Below are 22,062 nucleotides of genomic sequence, written 5' to 3'. Positions count from 1 at the left end.
TGGATCTCAATAACCCCCCAGGATTATAGTTGTTCAGTAAAACCAGAAAGCATTGGTTTAAATTAGAATGAGGAGTATCTTCAAGAATGAAATGAATTCTAATTACTGGAAAGGAAGAAAGACTTACTGTCTCTTCTAACAAAAATGAGAAAAAACGACAGTAAAAAAAAAAATGTAAACAGTGGCAGTGTGGTGAAATCACGGTCTTTGCATAAAGCAAACCAAAATGTTCAACTATTTTGAGCAATATTTTGGGAGCACTAAGATAATCCATTTGCTTTTGATGCTCGGAACATTCTTCAAGTGGTGCAAATTTCTAACATGAAATTACATTTCTTTTCCTACAGATCCAATCATACAACTTGGTTTCACAATTAATGATCTTTACACAATCATATTATACATCCTAGTAAATATGATTCAGTGTTTAGAATAAAACTAAAAATACAGAGAAGACTTTGATATATTTACAGGGGAGAATATAAATGTTACAGAACTTGGCAGTATAAAATAATGACGCAGCTAACACAGTGAGGAGATAAGGAGGGGAAGGTATAGAGGTGTGGGTGTGTGATTTTTCTCACCTTACAATGTGGAAATTCAACTGATACAAAGTCAAGATAGTGGGTTCATAAATAGAGGGTTAAGAATAATATTAAATGTTAAAGTATAAACATGAAAAAAATTAAGGTAAGTTGAGGAAAGAAGAAAAGGGTGAAGGGAGAGGGTGGTAGGATAAGTATACACAATTTATCACATTTTATAGATAAGAACTCATAGTATGTAGAGGTTAAAAATCAAGAAGCACTAATAACAGCAGAATTAAAAGTGATTAAGAGTCAAGAAAGAGGGAGGAATTGGGGGTCAAGAAAAGGATAATTTGACTTATTTGATCCTCTTCTATGAATATAGCTGTGCTATATTTTTCTATTAATGCAGATATTATATTTTTGACTATCTTAACAGGCATATTAGCACAGGGTGCAAGAGTTAATAATTTTATGAAGGTCAGCTTGATTACGTCACTCATTCTTCTTGGCATAGAGATATTGTCCGATACTGCTTTTATTTGATATTCAACTCTTGAGAATTACTGCTGTCTTTGGGTTTCACATATTTTCAATAATGATTTTATGTAATACTCATGCAGTGGGTAAAATTAATACCAGTTAATTTTACTGGGAGAAGATTTTAAATTTTAAAAAGAAACATAATCTGGATTTTTGTGTGAGTCCATAAGCTTTGCCATCAATAACAGACTGCTCCCTCGACCATTTCCACTGATTTCCCTTTCAGTCAGGATTGCGTTTGCTCTACTGCCTTTTAGATAACCCTAGAAAATTGAGGAGATTCTAACTTATCCCAGTCATGCCCATTACTAAGGGTTTTGTCAGTCTACATAGAACTTAGTCATGTGCCACAGATAACTTTAAAAAACCCAATCTATGCAAAGATTTTGTTGTTCATATGTATTCTTTTTATTTTGTTTCTGAAATATTTCAAAGTCTAAGACCAACTATTGGCATTAGGTCTATATCACTAAACAAAAATATTAAATATTGTACTTGAAAAAAACTTTGTAAGATTGTTAATTTGTAGTAGTCTTAGAAATAATATGAAACAAATGCTACCCTATATGCATTAGTAATTATGGATGAATGTTTGCTAATTAGAGCATTATTCATATTTTTTAAAAGGAAGTGGCTCAGTAGTCATCCTGAATACTTTATTTTCCATCCATGTTTACACCATGATGTTATGCTATTAACTGCTCTAGCAAACAAAAAATTAGGTGGCCATGGGTTGTAGTTCTTTATTTGTCAATAAAATGAATTATTTTTCAGATATGATTGCTATAATGCTTACTTGTGAACTCTGTCTATACTAAGTAAAACAGAAGAATCATGTTTTCAATGATGACTGTAGAGTGATACGGAGTAAAACATCTCAGTATAGGAGTAAAAGACACAGAATCCAGAGTTGAAAGCTGGCACATGGACAATGCTATTCACTGCCAGTCTTACCAAAAACATTCCATAGGTTCTGGTTCTGTAGTTTACTGACAAAAATGACTATTTCATTCACTTAGAGTGAGGTTCCAGAGCCACTGAAAAAGTATATGCAAGTTTTGCTAGGGTGTGGCCAAGACACAACCCGAGAATCCTGTTTAAAGAATTTTCAACAGATTTCATCTCTCTGTGGAAATTTTCTGCCAAAAACACTGGGAAGTTATGGCCCTTATCCAGAGATTGTAAGGCATTAAAAGAAATATTCTAAGGTCCAACTTCTGCATCATTTGCATCCCACCAAGTCACCTCTAATGTCATACCTTTCATCTGATATTTCTGACACATGAATTACTTATTCTGACAAATTTCTCACCTTCTTTGTCTTCTCTAACAAATGGGATAAATAGAAAAATAAAAGAAGCAGAGAAGAGAACATAGAGAAAATTAGCCTAACAGTTGTTTGTGGCAGTTCAGCACAGAGCAAAGCCAGTACTTTCAATGTCACAGAAATAAATATATATATTAAAAATATTACGGGCTGGGTGCAGTGGCTCATGCCTGTAATCCCAGAACTTTGGGAGACTGAGGCAGGCAGATCACCTGAGGTCAGGAGTTTGAGACCAGCCTGGCCAACGTGCTGAGACCCCATCTCCACTGAAAATATAAAAATTAGCACAGCACGGTGACAGGCACCTGTAGTCCCAACTACTCGGGAGGCTGAGGCAGGAGAAACTTTTGAACCCAGAAGGTGAAGGTTGCAGTGAGCTGAGATCACGTCACTGCCCTCCAGCCTGGGCGACAGAGTGAGACCCTGTCTCTCTCTCTCTCTCTCTCTCTCTCTCTCTCTCTCTCTCTATATATATATATATATATATATATATATATATATATAACCAGCAGCAATGGAGTTTAGATATATAGTAAAAAGATGCCTTGGGTTCTAGATACGGGGAATTTTTACAGCCCCACAGTCAATGGGAAGAAAAAGAATATTATGTAGAAATGGGCACTGGAAGGAAGATAATTTTAATTTTCAGATAATTTAATGCATTTAGCTTTCAATACATTAATATAATAAATCAAAATTATTTGGGTCAATAGAGGAGGTGAAAATAATATTATTAGAGCATTAGAGCTTGATTCCTTTGAATATATTGAATGTAACGATGAGTACCATGATGAATCCTGTATTTGTTTATCTTTAGTTAAGTGAAAGTCTGTTTAAAATGCTTTTATCCTTAATGTATGAGCAGATGTCATTTTATTTCCAATAAATGGTTGGTGGTCTACAGGAAACATCTGGAAATCTCTACAAATTCTCTCCTCCTACTCCACAATTTTAAAATAGCAGCCTCTTATTGTGTAGCCTCTGGATTTAGAACATAAATACAAATGCTCCTGGGAAGTTTAGAACATACACTTGCGAATATGACTGTTGGCTAAGGAAGCCCCATGATGGAACAGATTGATCTGGCAACTGTAGGGAAGAGTGTCCACTCCGTGTGTGAAGTTAAGTACAGAAAGAAAAGGAAACTCATCATCTGCAAGGGGAGGGGACAGGCCCCAGTGAGCACTAGGAATAAAAGATCAGAGAAATTAGGGAGAGAGGAATTGAAATGCCAAGCAGGTAAACAGATGTCTGACAAATTCCTGTGCATTTCATATTTGGTAAGCATGCTAAATAAACTTTAGTAAGCATACTAAATAAATGGTAAACACAAATTCGGGAGCACTGATTCTGATTTCATGCAGTGTAAGTCTATGTCTCAAAAAGTGCCTCATTTATTTAAACAATGGCATACCGGTTTCTGAGCTGTCCTTTGTTGATATGTCCTATTTTTTTCAGAAGATTAAAATTACAATATTAATTTATTATTTATGTTCTCAGTCTCCTGACCTATTGACAAACCCTTCACTTTGTTTCTACTGTCAACTGTGATTGTAGTGCCAAGCCTCAAATAAAAGCTATCTATCATAGCACAGAGTGGACCCCAATCAATGCCAATAAATGTTAAAAGGCAGCTGCTATGGTACAAGATTATTAATTTTTAAACAGAAAAATAATACAGTATAAAACTGCAGCCCCTAGGGCTACGGTTAACAGTATTCACATTATGGTGCTTTGTTTAAGAAGCAATCATTACATCCCTTAAACATGAGTTTGTTTTCATTAGAAATAAACACTACTAACTATATTTTCCATCAATCAACAAACATTTATACTGAATACCAGCTCTGTGCAAGACAAAGAACTGGTCATAGTGTAGGTTCTAGGAAGTACAGCAAAGAACATAGTCTTTGTGTAAAGAGAAAACCTGGGAATAAAAAAGTTAACTCTGTAAAAGAAATTATGCTAATACTAAGTGACATATAGACTCTACAATATCTACAATAGAGAAACACTGATAATGGCCTACAGTGGTCTGGGAAGAATTCAGCTGACTCACAATCTGAAGTTGGTCTTGGAGGATGGTCAGATTTGGATCATTGAAGGTGTTGAGAGGTGGCATCAGAAGCAAAGGTGGTAGCATAAACAAAAACCTAAAGGCAGGGATATATCAGGAATGAGCATCAGACAGTGATGGAGCCAATCTGATTGGAGTGGAAAGTTCATTAATATGAGAAAATCATTATTATGAGAAAATCATTAATATGAGATAACCTGATAAATATAATTTTAGAAGGGATGGTGGAAAATAACATCTCCAATTTTGGACTATCTAGCAGGGGATTTTGTCTAGATTTGTGTTCAGTCATATGAGACATCATGGTCATGAGTATTCCAACCTCTATGTTTCATCTGGCTTTTACCATCTGTCTATCCTTTTTAGTGAGATGGTATAACAGCCACCCTTACTATACAATATTAAAAAAAAGTCAATAAATTAGTAGTTCTATATAAACTATCAACCATATGGTCCAAGTACCTTGGTTTAGGGAATATGTATTTGATTAAGTGTTTAAGAATGACATCTGGACAAAGTATCAAACACTCACAGCAGAATGGCAGGGGATACTGGCCATGGCGATGAAACAGGAAAGGTTCCCTTGCCCCTTGCAGAGTGTGTGACAGGAGGAGTGCCCCACTTCTTCAGTGCCCCACTGCTCAAACCTCTATGGAAACATTCAGACAGGCAGGTTGTGGGGCTCTGACCCCACCGCAGTGTCAAGGGGTGAATGTTTACAGCTCATGAGGCCCCCGTGGGAGTGTGTTATAGGGTGTCTTTTAGTTTCACCCTTTTAGTTTTGCTGTCTATAGGTGGCTTGTGTTAACCAGCCCAATTAGACTCTCTACCTTGTCGCAAGGACAGAGGGCTTTCTGTATCCCCAGTTCTTGCCTTGGCGTATGTACTAGAAGAATCAGATCAAACGTGGGCTTGGAGAATGACGGCAAGGTTTTATTGAGTGGAAATAGCTCTCAGCAGATGCAGGAGCCAGAAGGGAGATGTTTTCACCCTGGAGTTGGGCCAGTTGGTGGCCCAGGCTCTCTCCCAACTGACCCAGCCAAACTCCATGTCATTCTGCCAGTGGTGGCCTCCTGGCTGTGCTGGTGCCTGTTGGTGCATCCCTCTCAATGTCTAACCACCCGTGTGTTCCTCTGCTGATGTGCCCCTCTCGATGTGTAGCTGCTTCTTTATCTTTGCCTTCCTAGGGTCTCAGGTTTTTGTAGGCACAGGATGAGGACATGACAGGCGAGGGTGGTCTTGGGAAATGCAACATTTGGGCAGGAAATGACTGTTCTCACTTAGGTCCGCGGTGGCGGAGTCCTAGCCAGGGACCATATCCTCCTCTATCCAGCACTTCCCTTCTCCCTCTTCTGTATCATTTAAAGAGAACACACTTCCCTTCCCAACACTTCTGTATCAGTGAGAGTTGAGTGCAACTGTTGAAAGCATCTAAATAATGATTATTAATTGTGGCCCACTAACAATTTACTTCTTTTAACTTTTACGTCTGTGATTGTTCTGAAGTTCAGGCTGTTATGCATGGTACACAGAGAGTCCAGACTACTTTGCTTCTGCAAAATCCAGAGAATATTCAGAATTTAATCTAAAGTATCTTCTCTATTTTAATTATAGTACAGTCTTAACTCAATATCCACAATCTTCAGATAACTAGACTTTTTCTTACTATACTTTTGAAAAAAGGCAAGCCATATTAAAATGAGCATATGCAATTTGTTGAATTGTAACAATTGATATATCTTGGGCTCAGCATATTACACACCTCATTCTCTTGTACCTGCCTTATCTAGAGTACTGATAATTGAAACTGATGTTCAGAATGATCACTCCAAGAAACTTTATTGCTATTTTTTTGTATCAAATAACTATTCAGTCCTCATATTTATCATGGAATGACTGGAGATTCGGAGACTTGGAATCATTCTCAACAATATATGATTTTCTTGGATAGTTCACCTTTGAAGATTTTACCACTTTTTCCTGTGGGAATGATTTCTTTAGCTACTTTCTAGATCTGGCTTTGATCCTGAACCCCAATTCCACATTTACACCTGCCTGCTGCTCTTTCTATACTTCCCTTTGAACCAAGAGAATGAATAAGAATTTATCTGCTCTCACAGGATTCATATGTTGGGTGAGAAACATTATATATGTAAACAAATAGGCATGAAAGAGACTGAATGTTTATGTTCACACAAAATGTATATGTTGAAATCTTAACCTCCAAGGTGATGGCATTAGGTGGGGCCTCTGGGAGATGATTTGGTCATAGGGCTGGAGATCTCAGAATGGAATTTGTACCCTTGTAAAAGAGACCCCAGAGAGATCCTACATCCCTCCTGCTATGTGAGGACACAGCAAGAAGTCAGCAGTCTACAACCCAGAAAAGGCCCTCACTAAAACTCAACTGTACTGGCACCCTGATCTTGGAATTCCCAGTTTCCAGAACTGTGAAAAATAAATTTCAGTTGCTTATAAGCCACACAGTCTGTGGTATTTTGTTACAGCAGCCCAAATGAACTAACACGAGGCATATGTCATATTATCATATGGCAATGAATGTTTTGGGTGGTGCTAATTTTGACAGGGTTGTTAGAGAAGGTCTCTTAGATAGAGTGCCAAAATATGAATATAATGAGGGAGCAAGGCAAAGGAATATTAGTCAAAATGTTTTTCAATCCAAGGAAACTGTATGTCATGAAACCCCGAAATGAGATCTGCTTTGTGAGTTTGACTAACAATAAAGAGGCCAGTGGGAAATAAAAGTAGTATTTGGTCACTACTGCCTCTACTAAATATGATGGAAACTGGGTTTGGGCCTTTCTTCTTCCTTCTCAAGGTTGCTACCCTAATTAAGTTCTCAGAACTTCATCTTTGCACCATCACAGGAACTTTGTTTTGTTTTGTTTTGTTTTGTGTTTTTGGTAGGTTTCCTAGTGTTCTAGCTCAGTTGCTTCCAAACCATCTATTAAACACTGTTACATCAACCTTTCAAAGTATTGTTTTCCTTAAACTGCTCCGTTCCCACATTTCTATGCATCCTAATGCTAACTCCTAACACATGCTTCATGAAGATTTTTCATTAACCCAGCCCATGGTGAGAGATCTCTTTTCTGAATTTTTGCAGAAATACTGGTTTCCACCCCACGCACTTCAATACAATGAACATTTTTCATATGCATCCATTTTCTCCTCTCACATTATGACTTCCTTGATGCAGCAATACATATGTTTTTACTTTACTCATTTAGAAAAAGAAAAGCAGATTCAAATTATTATTTAGGGTACTCAGCATATTAGTAGTTACTCTAAGATTACCATAACATATAGAAGACTTACCTGTTTATCCTTAACTAAATAAACACACGATTCATCACAACTACCTATCTTCTCAGTAGTCCATTCTTTTCTCTGAAAATCTCATATTGGTAGGAATTGAATAATGTTAAATACCTTTGAAAAAAGAGCTTTTGAAATGTCATATTTTATATATATATATATTATAACTAAAGATGTTATAATATAGTTATAGCCTTAAACAACACAGAGATTAAGGGAATAATCCCCCCCCACACACATGCACAGTTGAAAATCCATACATAAATTTTGACTTCTCAAAAACTTAACTACCGTAATGGTTAATATTGTCAACTTGATTGTATTGAAGGATGCAAAGTATCGTTCCTGCGTGTGTCTGTGAGGGTGTTGCCAAAGGAGATTAACATTTGAGTCAGTGGACTGGGAAAGGCAGAGCTACCCTTAATCTGGGTGGGCACAATCTAATCAGCTGCCACCATGACCAGAATAAAAGCAGGCAGCAGAACGTGGCAAAACTAGACTTGTTTAGTCTTCCGGCCTCCATCTTCCTCTCATGTTGTGTGCTTCCTGCCCTCAAACATCAGACTCCAAGTTCTTCAGCTTTGGGACTCGGACTGGCTTCCTTGCTTCTCAGCTTGCAGACGGCCTATTGTGGGACCTCACCTTGTGATTGTGTGAGTCTATACTCCTTAATAAAATCCCCTTTATGTATACATCTATCCTATTACTGTGGTCCCTGTAGAGAACTCTAATACAACTACTGTTGAACAGAAGCCTTACCAGTAACATAGTCAATTAACACGTATCTTGTATGCTATGTATTGTATACTGTTTTCTTACAATAAAGTAAGCTAAAGAAAAGAAAACGTGGCCGGGCGCGGTGGCTCAAGCCTGTAATCCCAGCACTTTGGGAGGCCGAGATGGGCGGATCACGAGGTCAGGAGATCGAGAGACGATCCCGGCTAACACGGTGAAACCCCGTCTCTACTAAAAAAAATACAAAAAAATAGCCGGGCGAGGTGGCGGGCGCCTGTAGTCCCAGCTACTCGGGAGGCTGAGGCAGGAGAATGGCGTAAACCCGGGAGGCGGAGCTTGCAGTGAGCTGAGATCCGGCCACTGCACTCCAGCCTGGGTGACAGAGCAAGACTCCGTCTCAAAAAAAAAAAAAAAAAAAAAAAAAAAAGAAAAGAAAACGTGAAGGAAATCATAATGAACAGAAAATATATTCACTATTCATTAATTGGAAGTGGGTCATCCTAAGGGTCTTCATTATTATTTTCACATTTAGTAGGCCGAGGAGAAGAGAAGGGTTTGATTTTACTGTCTCAGGGATGGCAGAAGTGGAAGAAAATCTGCATATAAATGGATCCTCGAATTTCAAATCTTTGTTCAAGGGTCAACTGTGTGTGTGTCTGTGTGTGTACACTGTACACATTTATTTTTAATTTATTTTTAATCATATATAACAATTATGATTAGTTCATATATACTAGATACTCATTTTAATACTTTCCCACATAACATCCAACATTTATTAAGCACACTCACATACTTTATCATATGTGGGTCTCAAAACACACTCACATACTTTATCATATGTGGGTCTCAAAGCACCCTATGAACTACTAGGCAGGGTGTTGTTTTGTAATCATTGGATAAATTAAATGCCTTGCTAGAGATCATGCATCTAGTAGGTGACAGGACATATAATTTCTAAACCATTGCTTTTTCACTATAAACCAGAAATAATCTATGTTTCTTCTGAGTATGCCATCATTGTGTCTTTCTCATTGATACAGAAAGAGGGAGAAATGGAGAGAGGAAAAAAGGGAAAGGACAGAGGGAGAGGAAGAGAAGTAGAGGGAGAGAGAGAGTTAAATTTTTTAGCAGGTTTATTTTAGATATTTTCAAACAGTGTTCTGTAGTAGACCAGATGTGCTCTAAAATTGAACTGAGTACAGAAAGCTCAGTTGCTGGCACATATAGGCCCTTAATAAATGTTTGTTGATGAATGAAAGTGTTGCCATATTTTTCTAATTTGAGTGTTTTTTTTTTTAAGACACTCTATCTCTCTTTTTAATGACTGAGATTTCACTCATCTTTTCTCACATTTGGTGGACTAAAAATAACCAGGCATAAGTTTTATTTTTTTAAGACCCTCATATCCACTGAGGTTTTATGAGGGAACTCAGAAAATATGCTTTTGGTTACTGCCTGACTGCATCATGTCAAGCATTGTGGTTACATTCTAGAAATTAGCAATGTCAATATGGAATTATCCATGTTCTCCTTGGCAGCAAGATTTGGCCATTGTCAAATTAAAATAGCTAAGCATGATGGATGATAATAAAGGAGAGACTTGGGGGAAGCTGTTTATGAGTTGTTCTCAGAACTGCCTAAAGTAAAGAGAAAAGAATACTCTCACATTGTCATAGACTATACACCAAATGCACAATCACAAATATTTGATAATCACATGAAGATTTTTAAACACTTTAAGAACTTCCATCCTTGGAGATGCAGCACCCTGTTATATCATTGGGGAAGCTTTCCAGTGAAATCATTTAATATAGGTTGCTGGTAAATAAGTTGAGATCCAAGACTGGTGTTTGTTTGTTTTCTCCTTTGACCAACATATGTAACTTTATTATTAGGATCCAACATATATGTTGATATAGCACTGATTTTTTTATAGCTAGCTGAGAAATGGATTATAAAGGATATCTTATCTACTCTTTACTTACATCAGCTTTGTGCAATATGATCAGTCCTGCATAGCCATCTCCAGTATTTCATGAGGTGTCTTATATTTTCACTCTGTAGCACAAAAATAGGTAATTAAGTTTTTTTACTTTCTGTGTATGTCTAAAAATTCTAAAAATAATGACTTTCAGGTTATGTACCACTGGAATCTAATAATCTCTTGTAAAAGGTCTGATATTGTACCTCACCCTCTGCCAATTTGACAAGTCATTAAAGTCCTGAAAATATCACTTATATTGATCATTATGTTCCCTTTGGAGAATGTGTGCTATTAGTACATCCTCCATCAAAATAGAAGTACTTGAAATTATAAGCTTATATGTTGGTCAATAATTTGGGATAGATTCACATTTCTATCACAATATGAGAATTATCAAAGTCACAAAAGTTCATCTGAGCTCTTAATGAATATGTGATCATCTGTCTATTTACCTATCTCTCATCCATCTGTCTATTGTCTCTCTGTTTTTTTCCGTAGCTGAAACAAAGCTGGATTTCTGCTGTTCAGAATTTTTGGAGATAGATCATATGTTATTAAAGACCCTTCCTCAGTCTTCTCTAGCTGTCATAGCAAAATACCACTGTCTGGGTGGCTTAAACAACAGAAATTTATTTTCTCACAATCCCAGAGGCTGGAAGTCTGAGAGCAGAATGCCAGCATGGTTGGATTTGGGTGAGAAATCTCTTTTGGTTTACAGATGGGCACCTTCCTGTGTGTCCTCGCATGAGGGAGACAGAAAGAAAGAGAATGAGAGCAAACTCTCTGTTATCTCTTATTATAAGGACCCGTCAGGTCAGTCATATATGGACCCTACCTTCTAGCCTCAATTAACTTCAGTTGCTGACTTATGGGCCTTATCTCTGAATATAGTTACTTTAAGGATTAGGGTTTCCACACATGAATTTTGAGAGTACACGTTTCATTCCATAACCATGTTGTAATGGTTTGACACTTTAAAGGGTTAGCTTATAAGTATGAGAAAAACATATACACAAATCATATTCTGAAGAAAATTAAGTTTTCTTCTCACAGCAGAGATGTAGCATAAATCTACTGGTGAGCGGATAGCTCACATTTATATTTATGACAATCACATTTCTGTTTATTATGTCATCTAAAATATGATTATTTTGTATACAATTGTGCAATTGGTCTATTAGTAACTTTTCTTTAAAATATTATTTGCAGCTTACTACATGCAGAAAATTGAAACTGAACCCCTTCCTTACACCATATTCAAAAATCAACTCAAGATGGATTAAAGACTTAAATGTAAATTCCCAAACTATAAAAGCCCTGGAAGACAACCCAGGCAATACCATTCTGGACATAGGAAGAGGCACAGATTTCACAACAAAAACTGGATCTACTAGTTGATTTGCCACGAGATCCTAGGCTCATCACTTAACTTCTCTAATCCTCAATATTTTCATACATATAATGGTGGGTTAAGAAAAATAATAGAACTTCTAGGTGGATTAGTTTTCTAAAAATGTGTTTACCAGGAGAACCAGGTTCAGGAAGCTTCTGGGTAGCTGAATATGCAGAGATTCCTGTAGAGTGGCAGGCCGAGGATATGGAGCTGTGCACGCCTTCCCCCATACCTTGCTCTATGTGTCTCTTCATCTGTATCCTTTGTAATATCCTTTATAATAAACCAGTAAATGTAAAAAGAAAAAAAAAGTGTGTTTTAGCTGGGCACAGTGACTCACATTTGTAATCCCAGCACCACTTTGGGAGACTGAGGCAGAAGGATAACTTGAGCTTAGGAATTCTAGATCATCCTGGGCAACATGGTAAAACCTTGGCTCTACACAAAATACAAAAATTAGCTGGGTGTGGTGGTGCACACCTGTCAGCTCAGCTACTTGGGACACTAAGGTGGGAGGATCTCTTGAGCCTTGGAGGTCAAGGCTGCAGTGAGCCACAATCATGCCACTGCACTTCAGCCTGGGTTACAGAGCAAGACTCTGTCTCCAAAAACAACAACAACAAACCCAAATAAGTGTGTTCAAAGTACCTAATATCATGCTCCTCCTCCCTGTTCCTATAACACTGAATGGCATATAATACTAAGCTATGGTATAGTTAAGAGCTTTTAGATCATCAATAGTACTTACATGTACAAGCTGAGACCACCTGAACCTGAGTTTGTGGCTATAAAAATAGGTATAGTTGTCCAAGAGATATGGACCCCCTTTACATTCTGCCAAATACAGCTGTTCTGGCCTGGATGGAAGCAGCTCACTATCAGCTTCATCCTCTTCCAAACTAGTTACCATGTCTAAACATGAGCTTCTGTTGCTCTAGGTAACTAGTCTTACAGGAGGAAGAAGAGCAAGATCAACAGGGTGAAGCAAAGTCAGAAAGATTCTTAACCTTAAATATTCTCAATCTAGTCTAGAATGTGACGATTAGATATAATCTAAATAAACACTTGCAGCACTGATAAAACACGTTAATAGGTGAGGTCCTTAGAAGCTTTACCCATGGCAATGCATAGTCCAGGAGACATGTATGGTGTTGTAATTGTTTCAGGCCGAATGAAACCCTCCCAACATCATACATTGTCTAATCCTTCAAGATTTGGGAGGGAAGGAAAACTGTATTTTGCATTGTGGAGAGAGAAGGATGTGGTTGAGTATTTAAAAATACACATTTTATATCTTCGTTGAGCATCTGCTATATAATAAACACGGTGCTGGGCACTAGAAAAAGTGCTGAACAAAATAAGCATTGTCTTTAGCCCTCATACAACTCACAGTCTAAAGGGATGACATACTTGTAAGTGTTTCCTGATGCTAATACAAAGTACATTTGACTATTAAAATGTTTCCTGTTGTTTCTCCAGATGTCAGTCTCATGTCTTCTCACATCCTTCCATATGGCTCTCAGCCTAGATCACTTCAAATTCATTATCCCCTTCTCACAGTAACTCTTTTTGGGGTTGGGAGAGCATTCCAAAATCTTTTTTTTTTTTTTTTTTTTTCATTTGGGCTTCAAACCCAGGTGAATCACCACATTCTCTAATAGTAAAATTTCTGAAAGCATTGTTTCCAAAAACTATCCTTTGGCCAACTTGAAACCTTCTTCTGAGAAAACCATCACTCAGTAGGCATTGTAGAAGAGTTTCTGTTTCAGTCATAGTGAGACAACAGTTAAGGTCCCTATTTATGCACTTTTCCCCAACTCAATGACATACTGTCATTTCAGGGATTCTTAAGTTAAATTTAGTGTCAGAATCCAGTCACGGTAACAAATTGATGAATTTAAACAAACTGCCTTGATGGAAGACAGACTATAAAATGTGTTATCATTCCTTACCCCATGCCTCGATACTCTGATCTTCAACAGCAGCTTCTCTTAGCACTATCTGGCCAGAGATTTCTACTTATTTTACACAATTTATTTGACTCAAACCTCAAGAACATAATTTCCTGTAATCCTAGCACTTTGGGAGGCCGAGACGGGCAGATCACGAGGTCAGGAGATCGAGACCATCCTGGCTAACACGGTGAAACCCCGTCTCTACTAAAAAAATACAAAAAAACTAGCCAGGCGAGGTGGCGGGTGCCTGTAGTCCCAGCTACTCGGGAGGCTGAGGCAGGAGAATGGCGTGAACCCGGGAGGCGGAGCTTGCAGTGAGCTGAGATCCGGCCACTGCACTCCAGCCTGGACGACAGAGCAAGACTCCGTCTCAAAAAAAAAAAAAAAAAAAAAAAAAAACATAATTTCCTCCTCCTGACAGCCTACGGCCTTTGAAGGGCATTTCATTTATGGAAAGAAATTAGCCTGAGAGGCTGGCCAAGTTAAATGAGGTCTATCACAGGTAAAATTTACAGAGTAAGAATGGGTAAATAATAATGAATTTATTAAACAATAGCAAATATTATTGAGCCTTTACTGTGTGCTTTACGTGCATAATGACAACACTATGAAGCAGCTACAAGTATTACATCTACAAAAGAGGCATAGAGATATTAAGAAACTTACACACAATTACACAGTTAAGAAGTAGCCAAGTGAATTTGAGTTCAGGCAGAGTAGCTCCAGAAGCCCTGCCTAAACCACTATACTACAGAAAAATGTTTTACCATAAGACTCTGAAATAAGACTAGCTCATTCAATACTAGTAAGTTTTTAAATTATCATTATACTTTAAGCTCTAGGGTACATGTGCTCAATATGCAGTTTGTTACATAGGTATACATGTGCCATATTGATTCGCTGCACCCATCAACTCACCATTTACATTAGGTATTTATCCTAATGTTATCCCTCCCCCAGTCCCCCTACCCCACAATAGGCCCCAGTGTGTGATGCTCCCCTCCCTGTGTCCATGTGTTCTCATTGTCTGACTCCCATCTATGAGTGAGAACATGCAGTGTTTGGTTTTCTGTCCTTGTGATAGTTTGCTGAGAATGATGGTTTCCAGTTTCATCCATGTCCCTGCAAAGGACATGAATTCATCCTTTCTTCTGGCTGTATAGTATTCCATGGTGTATATGTGCCACATTTTCTTAATCCAGTCTATCACTGATGAACATTTGAGTTGGTTCCAAGTCTTTGCTATTGGTAATAGTGCCTCAGTAAACATACGTGTGCATGTGTCTTTATAGTAGAATGATTTATAATCCTTTTTGTATATACCCAGTATGGGATTGCTGGGTCAAATGGTATTTCCAGTTCTAGATCCTTGAGGAATCACCACACTGTCTTCCACAACGATTGAACTAGTTTACACTTCCACCAACAGTGTAAAAGCATTCCTATTTCTCCACATCCTGTCCAGCATCTGTTGTTTTTTGACTTTTTAATGACCATCACTCTAACTGGCGTGAGATGGCATCCCATTGTGGTTTTGATTTGCATTTCTCTGATGACCAGTATGATAAGCACTTTTTCATATGTCTGTTGGCTGCATAAATGTCATCTTTTGAGAGGTGGATGCATGTTCATATCCTTTGCCCATTTTTTGGTGGAGATGTTTTTTTCTTGTAAATTTAAGTTCTTTGTAGATTCTGGTATTAGCCCTTTGTCAGATGGGTGGATTGCAAAAATTTTCTCCCATTCTGTAGGTTGCCTGTTCACTCTGATGATAGTTTCTTTTGCTGTGCAGAAGCTCTTTAGTTTAATTAGATCCCATTTGTCTATTTTGGCTTTTGTTGCCTTTGCTTTTGGTGTTTTAGTCAGGAAGTCCTTGCCCATGCCTATGTCCTGAATGGTATTGCCTAGGTTTTCTTCTATTTTCTTCTATTTCTTCTATTTCTTTTTATGGTGTTAGGTATTAAATTTAAGTCTTTAATCCATCTTGAGTTAATTTGAGTATACAGTGTAAGGAAGGGATCCAGTTTCAACTTTCTACATATGGCTAGCCGGTTTGCCAGCACCATTTATTAAATAGGGAATCCTTTCCCCATTGCTCATTTTTGTCAGGTTTCTCAAAGATCAGATGGTTGTAGATATGTGGTGTTATTTCTGAGGTCTCTGTTCTATTCCATGGGTCTATATATCTGTTTTAGCACCAGTACCATGCTGTTTTGGTTTCTGTAGTCTGGTAGTATAGTTTGAAGTCAGGTAGTGTGATGTCTCCAGCTTTGTTCTTTTTGCTTAGGATTATCTTGAATACTAGTTTGTTTTAAATTTTTGTTATCCTTGGTTACTTGCAAGAGAGATCAGCTTTTAGTAATATATTTCAGCTTTTGAAGTTTATATTGTGCACCCTCAGTTAACCACTTTTCACACACACATATTTAATAACATCTGAAAACATAGTTGATAAAAAATTTGAATGCAAAATAACAATCCTACTAAGAATGGACAAACTACTTGAACATATTATTTACCAAAGAGGATACACAGGTGGCTAACAAACACACACACAAAAATTATAAACATCATACAACATTAAAGAAGTGCACATTAAACTCACAGTGGGATGGGATATGCCACACACCTATTGAAAGTTTAAAATTAAATAGACTCATCATACCAAAGGCCAGTGAACAAAAGGAATAACTAAAAGCCTTGTAAATACTGTTGTTTATGTAAAATAGTACAACTACTTTGGAAAATAGCTTGGCAATTTCTTAAAAAGTTAAGTGTACACTCACCAACTAAAATAGCCATTCCACTCCTAGGTATTTATCCAAGAGAAAATAAGCATATGTTCCTAAAAAGATTTGTAAGCAAATGTTCATATATGAATTATTTGTAATAGCCAATACCTGGAAACAACTGCAATATCCAACAATGTCTGAATGGCTACATAAACTGTGGTATATCTATACAATGAAATACTACTGACTGATAAAAAGGCATGAACTATTGATGCATGGAATAATATGAATGAATCTCTCAAAACAGTTATACTGAGTGAAAGAAGTCAGACACAACAAATTACTTAGTTTATTATTCCAATTATGCAGAACTCCAGAAAATGTAAATAAATCTCTAGTAACAGAAAACAAAGCAATCATTGTCTGGGAGAACACTAACAGGAAGGGATAGGATGGAGAAATTACAAAGAAGAGACCAATCTACTCACTATCTTTTAGTTACAGTTTTTCAAAACTTATCAAATTGTACATTCTAGTATAAGCAGTTTATAGTATGTCAAGTATACCACAATAAAGCTCAGTTTAAAACTTTTTTTAAAGTTTTTAAAAATGACAATAGCACCCTTATTGAAAAACACAGAACATTTTCCAAAATTTTCACTGATGTTGGTTTGTGGCATTAACATTTCTGGGGAAACTTTAATGTATGTTATTGTGAGACTAATAAGTACCCCAAATATTTTAGTCCTGATGTGTAATTCTAGAAATGTTGATAGGTCAGGGGAAATGTCTTTGCTTTCAGGGAAGCCTCCCTTTTCCCTTCAAATCTACCTGGTGGTTTGGCTGCTCTTTCCTGACACAAATTTGAATAGTCCTGACTGCATGTGTGGAAGGTGATACCTGATGATCTTCCTGACAAGTTGTGTCATGCATGGAGCCACCTGATCAAACTATTCCCCAGAAGATGTACATCTGGATCATTTCAGGACACTTGCTTGAATTTGTCAATCATTCCAGAATGCCAGAGAAATCTGTTTTTCTAGGATATAGGAAAGAGACTTCTATTTATGTCTGTAAGATCTCTTGTTTGGTTCACCTTAAGGTTGAAACCCTGCCTGCAGGTGCACATTTCAATTTTCTGTAGTACCTATGATTAACTTTAAAGAGTTGTTTGGTTTTGTTATTGACAAGGAAACAAAAACCAAACAAAAGAAATAGAACATGTTGAACACTTGATGGGTGTTCAGTTAACAAATTATTTCTAACAGGATATTTAAGACTTGGTAAATACAGTTATTATTTATAAACATCAGCACATTTAGATTTTCAACTACATGGCATTTCAATATTTGTCCAGCAGATATACACATACATATATATATTTCTATATATAGAGAGAGAGAACCTAAGCTTTCACAACCATTATCTCCACATTACAGTACTATAAAGTGAACATTACTATAAAATGAAGAATTCTATGATGAATTTCATACATTCTTGAATGTATATTAGAGCTTTATAATATTCCATGGTAAAAAAATATTTGGAAAATAAAACCAAGCAAGTTATGAGCATATTTTATAGATATGTTAGTATTGAAGTATATTATTTCAACCTTACCTTTGAAAAGTACTTGAATCCCTCAAAAATACAGATAATTTTTAAGGCAGTTTTATTATATATTTCTTATGGTATAATACATTCACTTTGAGATGGTATTATAAATACACACATATATATATTTATTTATACGTGTACACACACAGTTCAGTTAATAATCATTAAATATGGTCTGCTTATATTTTTCATCATGCTTCAAACTTGTTATAATTCAGAATTCCCACTTATATAAGTATTTCAGTAATAAAATTGATTTTTTTTTTTTACTTTTCATAAGTATGATTTAATTTTACACTATATTATATTTCACATCATGGATTTAGCCCTAGGCAGAATTTAATTGATGCCTATAATAAACTCAGTTTTTTATGAGCTAACAAATCCTAATCCTCAAGACAAAAGTATAACCAGGACCAACATTCTTGAGTCACCTAACTTTTTTTTCCTGCTAAAAATAATTATCTTTATTTGATCTATAGCCATATTTGTACCTATATTTATTTATACATACACTCACACACACATTGAAATCCACTTACATAAGCATAAACACATTCAAAAGCAGAAGGACAAAAGTTATAGCATTTATTTCTAAACAGAGAAAGAGTCCAATATAATTATATTATTTAATCAAGAAGTTTTTAAAAAAATTTCTGATTTATTTTTGGGGAAAGAATATAATTATTTATTTCTCTTTGTGGATTTAGATGCTATAGGAAATTGTATAAAGTACTGCTCTTGGTAAAATATTGGTTAATATTCAAAATATTGATAGGGTTTAAAAAACTCTATTTGAGATAACTTACATATTAGATATTTCATGTGCACAACAGCTATTGCCCTTAATAAACTGATTTTTATGAGCTACAAATTATTGAATAATACTTTGGGATTTTTCCTGTGTTTTATCTTTTGGCAAATGATAATTTATTCCTATAGCCCACTGTTCAGTTTTCAACATAGCATAAAAGGGAGTCAAATGCAACCAAAAGCATTTTGATAAAACTTCATTTTATATAGAAAAAAATAGATGAGAGTATGTTTAGAAGTAGGTTGATTTCAAGTCAATATCAAATTTCCAGGAATATACCTATTTAAATTATATATAGGCAGTTTTGTTTTGTTGGGAATTAATTAGGTGGAGCAACCCAGCATGAAGACAGGGATAAATGTTTTCTGAAGATATTATGAGCACCTTTCCAGAATTCTTTCTATAATACAGCCTGATTATCAAACGGGAACTTCAAGTTAACTTAAGAGCTATGGGTACACAAAGGCATACAGAGTGGTATAAGGAACATTGAAGACTCAGAGGGGGAAGAATAGAGAGGAGTGAATGATGAAAAATAATATACATACTAACTACAAGGTACAGTACTCAGGTGATATATGCACTAAAATCTGACTTCACCACTGTACAATTCATCCTTATAGCCAAAAACCACTCGTATCCCCAAAACTAATGAAATAAAATATGTGTGTATGTGTGTGTATCTATGTGTATAATTTTTAAAAGCTACCTTTACATATTTAAATATTTCTATTTTCATTATAAATAAGTAATAAATGGCGATTTCTCTCTACATTTCAGAACTCTCAAACCTAGTGATAGTTACAAAGAAAGATTCTTACCACAGTTGATATTGAAAACTCTTTTCAGTCTTACTTATTGATGTGGTTTGGCTCTGTGTCTGCCCCCAAATATCATCTTGAGTTGTGATTCTTAGAGTTGGAGGAGGGTCCCAGTAGGAGGTGACTGGATTATGGGGGTGTGTTTTTTATATGCTGGTCTTGTGATAGTGAGTGAGTTCTCATGCGATATGATGGTTTAAAAAGCATGTGACACTTCCGCCTCACTCTCTTTCTCTCCTGCTCCTCAATGGGAAGATGTACCGTGCTTCCTTTTCACCTTCTACCAACATTGTAAGTTTCCTGAGGCTTTCTAGTCATGCATCCAGTTAAGCCAGCAGAACTGTGAGTCAATTAAACCTCTTTTCTTCATAAATTACCCAGTCTCAGGTAGTTCTTTATAGCAGAGTGAAAATAGACTAGTATGAAAAATTGGTACCAGAGGAGTGGGGCACTGCTATAAAAATATCTGAAAATGTGGAAGTGACTTTGGAACTAGGTAATGGGCAGAGCTTGGAACAGTTTGGAAGGCTCAGAAGAAGACAGGAAGAGGTGGAAAAGTTAGGAAATTCCTAGAGACTTGTTGAATGGTTTTGACCAAATTACTGATAGTGATATAAACAATGAAGTCCAGGCTGAGGTGATCTCAGATAGAGATGACAAATTTATTGGGAACTAGAGTAAATGTCACTCTTGCTACGCTTTAGTAAAGAGACTGGAAGCATTTTTCCCCTACTCTAGAGATCTGTGGAACTCTGAACTTGAGAGAGATGATTTAGGGCATCTGACAGAAGAAATTTCTAAGGAGCAAAGCATTCAAGATGTATCCTGGCTGTCTCTAAAAGTGTATGCACATATGTGTGAACAAAAAGATTGTCTGAAACTGGAACTTACATTTAAAAGGGAATCAGAGTATAAAAGTTTGGAAAATTTGCAGCCTGGTCATGTGGCAGAAAAGGAAAATCCATTTTGGGGGGAGAAATTTAAGCCTGCTGCAGAAATATGCATAAGAGGAGCTGAATATTAATAGCCAAGACAATGGGGAAAATGTCTCCAGGGCATTTCATAGACCTTTAAAGTAGCCCCTCCTATCACAGGCTTAGAGGCCTAGATGGAAAAATGATTTCACTGGCTAGGCCCAGTGCCCTACTGCTCTGTGCAGCCTTGGGACTTTGTGTTCAGCATTCCAGCCACTCCAACTCTGGCTGAGGCTAAAAGGGGGCAAAGTAGACATTGGGCCATGGATTCAGAGGGTGCAAGCCTCAAGCCTTGGCAGCTTGCATCTGGCGTTGGGCCTACTGGTGATCAGAAGGCAAGAGTTGAGGTTTGGGAAACTCTGCCTAAATTTCAGAGGATGCATGGAAATGGCTAGATGTCCAGGCAGAAGTCTGCTCCAGGAACAGAGTCCTCATGGAGAATCTCTACTAGGGCAGCACAGAGGGGAACTGTGGGTTTGGAGTCCCCACACAGAGTCCCCATTGGGGTACTGCCTAGTGGAGCTGTAAGAAGAGGGGCACTGTCCTCCAGATTCCAGAATGGTAGATCCACTGACAGCTTGCTCCACGCACCTGAAAAAGTCACAGGCGCTCAACACCAGCCTGTGAAAGCAGCTAACAGGGCTTTACCCAGCAGAGACACAGGGACCCAAGGCCTTGGGAGCCCACCGTTTGGATCAGCATGCCCTGTATATGAGAGATGGAGTCAAAGTAGATTATTTTGGAACTCTAAGATTTAAGGACAGCCCTACAGGGTTTCAGACTTGCATGGGGCCTGTAGCCCCTTTATTTAGGCCAATTTCTCCCATTTGGAATGGGAGCATTTACACAATGACTGTACATCCATTGTATCTTGGAAGTAACTAAGTCGTTTTTGATTTTACCGGCTCATAGGGAGACGGGGCTTGCCTTGTCTCAGATGAGTCTTTGGACTTAGACTTTTGGGTTAAAGCTGGAATGAGTTAAGACTTCCGGGGACTATTGGGAAGGCATGATTGTGTTTTGAAATGTGAGAAGGACATGAGATTTGGGAGGGGCCAGAGGCAGACTGATATCATTTGGCTCTGTGTCCCCATCCAATTCTCATCTCGAGTTGTGATCCTTAGTGTTGGAGGAGAGACCTGTTGGGGGTTTCTGGACCATGGGGTAGATTTCCCCTATGTTCATCTCATGATAGTGAATAAGTTCTCATGAGATCTGGTG

At 37.2% G+C, this 22,062-nt stretch overlaps 1 pseudogene across 1 annotated transcript in view; it reads right to left on the bottom strand.

The window, feature by feature from the left end:
* The window catches only part of LOC126934259 (uncharacterized), a 1,193,286-nt pseudogene extending 1,172,330 nt beyond the window's left edge, over window positions 1-20,956 (bottom strand). Inside the window, exon 1 of the transcript XR_007718895.1 lies at window positions 20,947-20,956. The product of XR_007718895.1 is annotated as an uncharacterized LOC126934259 (transcript). The remainder of the gene's footprint in view (window positions 1-20,946) is intronic.
* Window positions 20,957-22,062: the final 1,106 nt, after the last annotated feature.

Source organism: Macaca thibetana, chromosome 13 (genome assembly GCF_024542745.1).
Source record: "Macaca thibetana thibetana isolate TM-01 chromosome 13, ASM2454274v1, whole genome shotgun sequence".
Lineage (NCBI taxonomy): Eukaryota > Metazoa > Chordata > Mammalia > Primates > Cercopithecidae > Macaca > Macaca thibetana.
The sequence above is the reverse complement of the archived record's forward strand: the minus strand, read 5'-3'. Positions and strand labels throughout refer to the sequence as shown.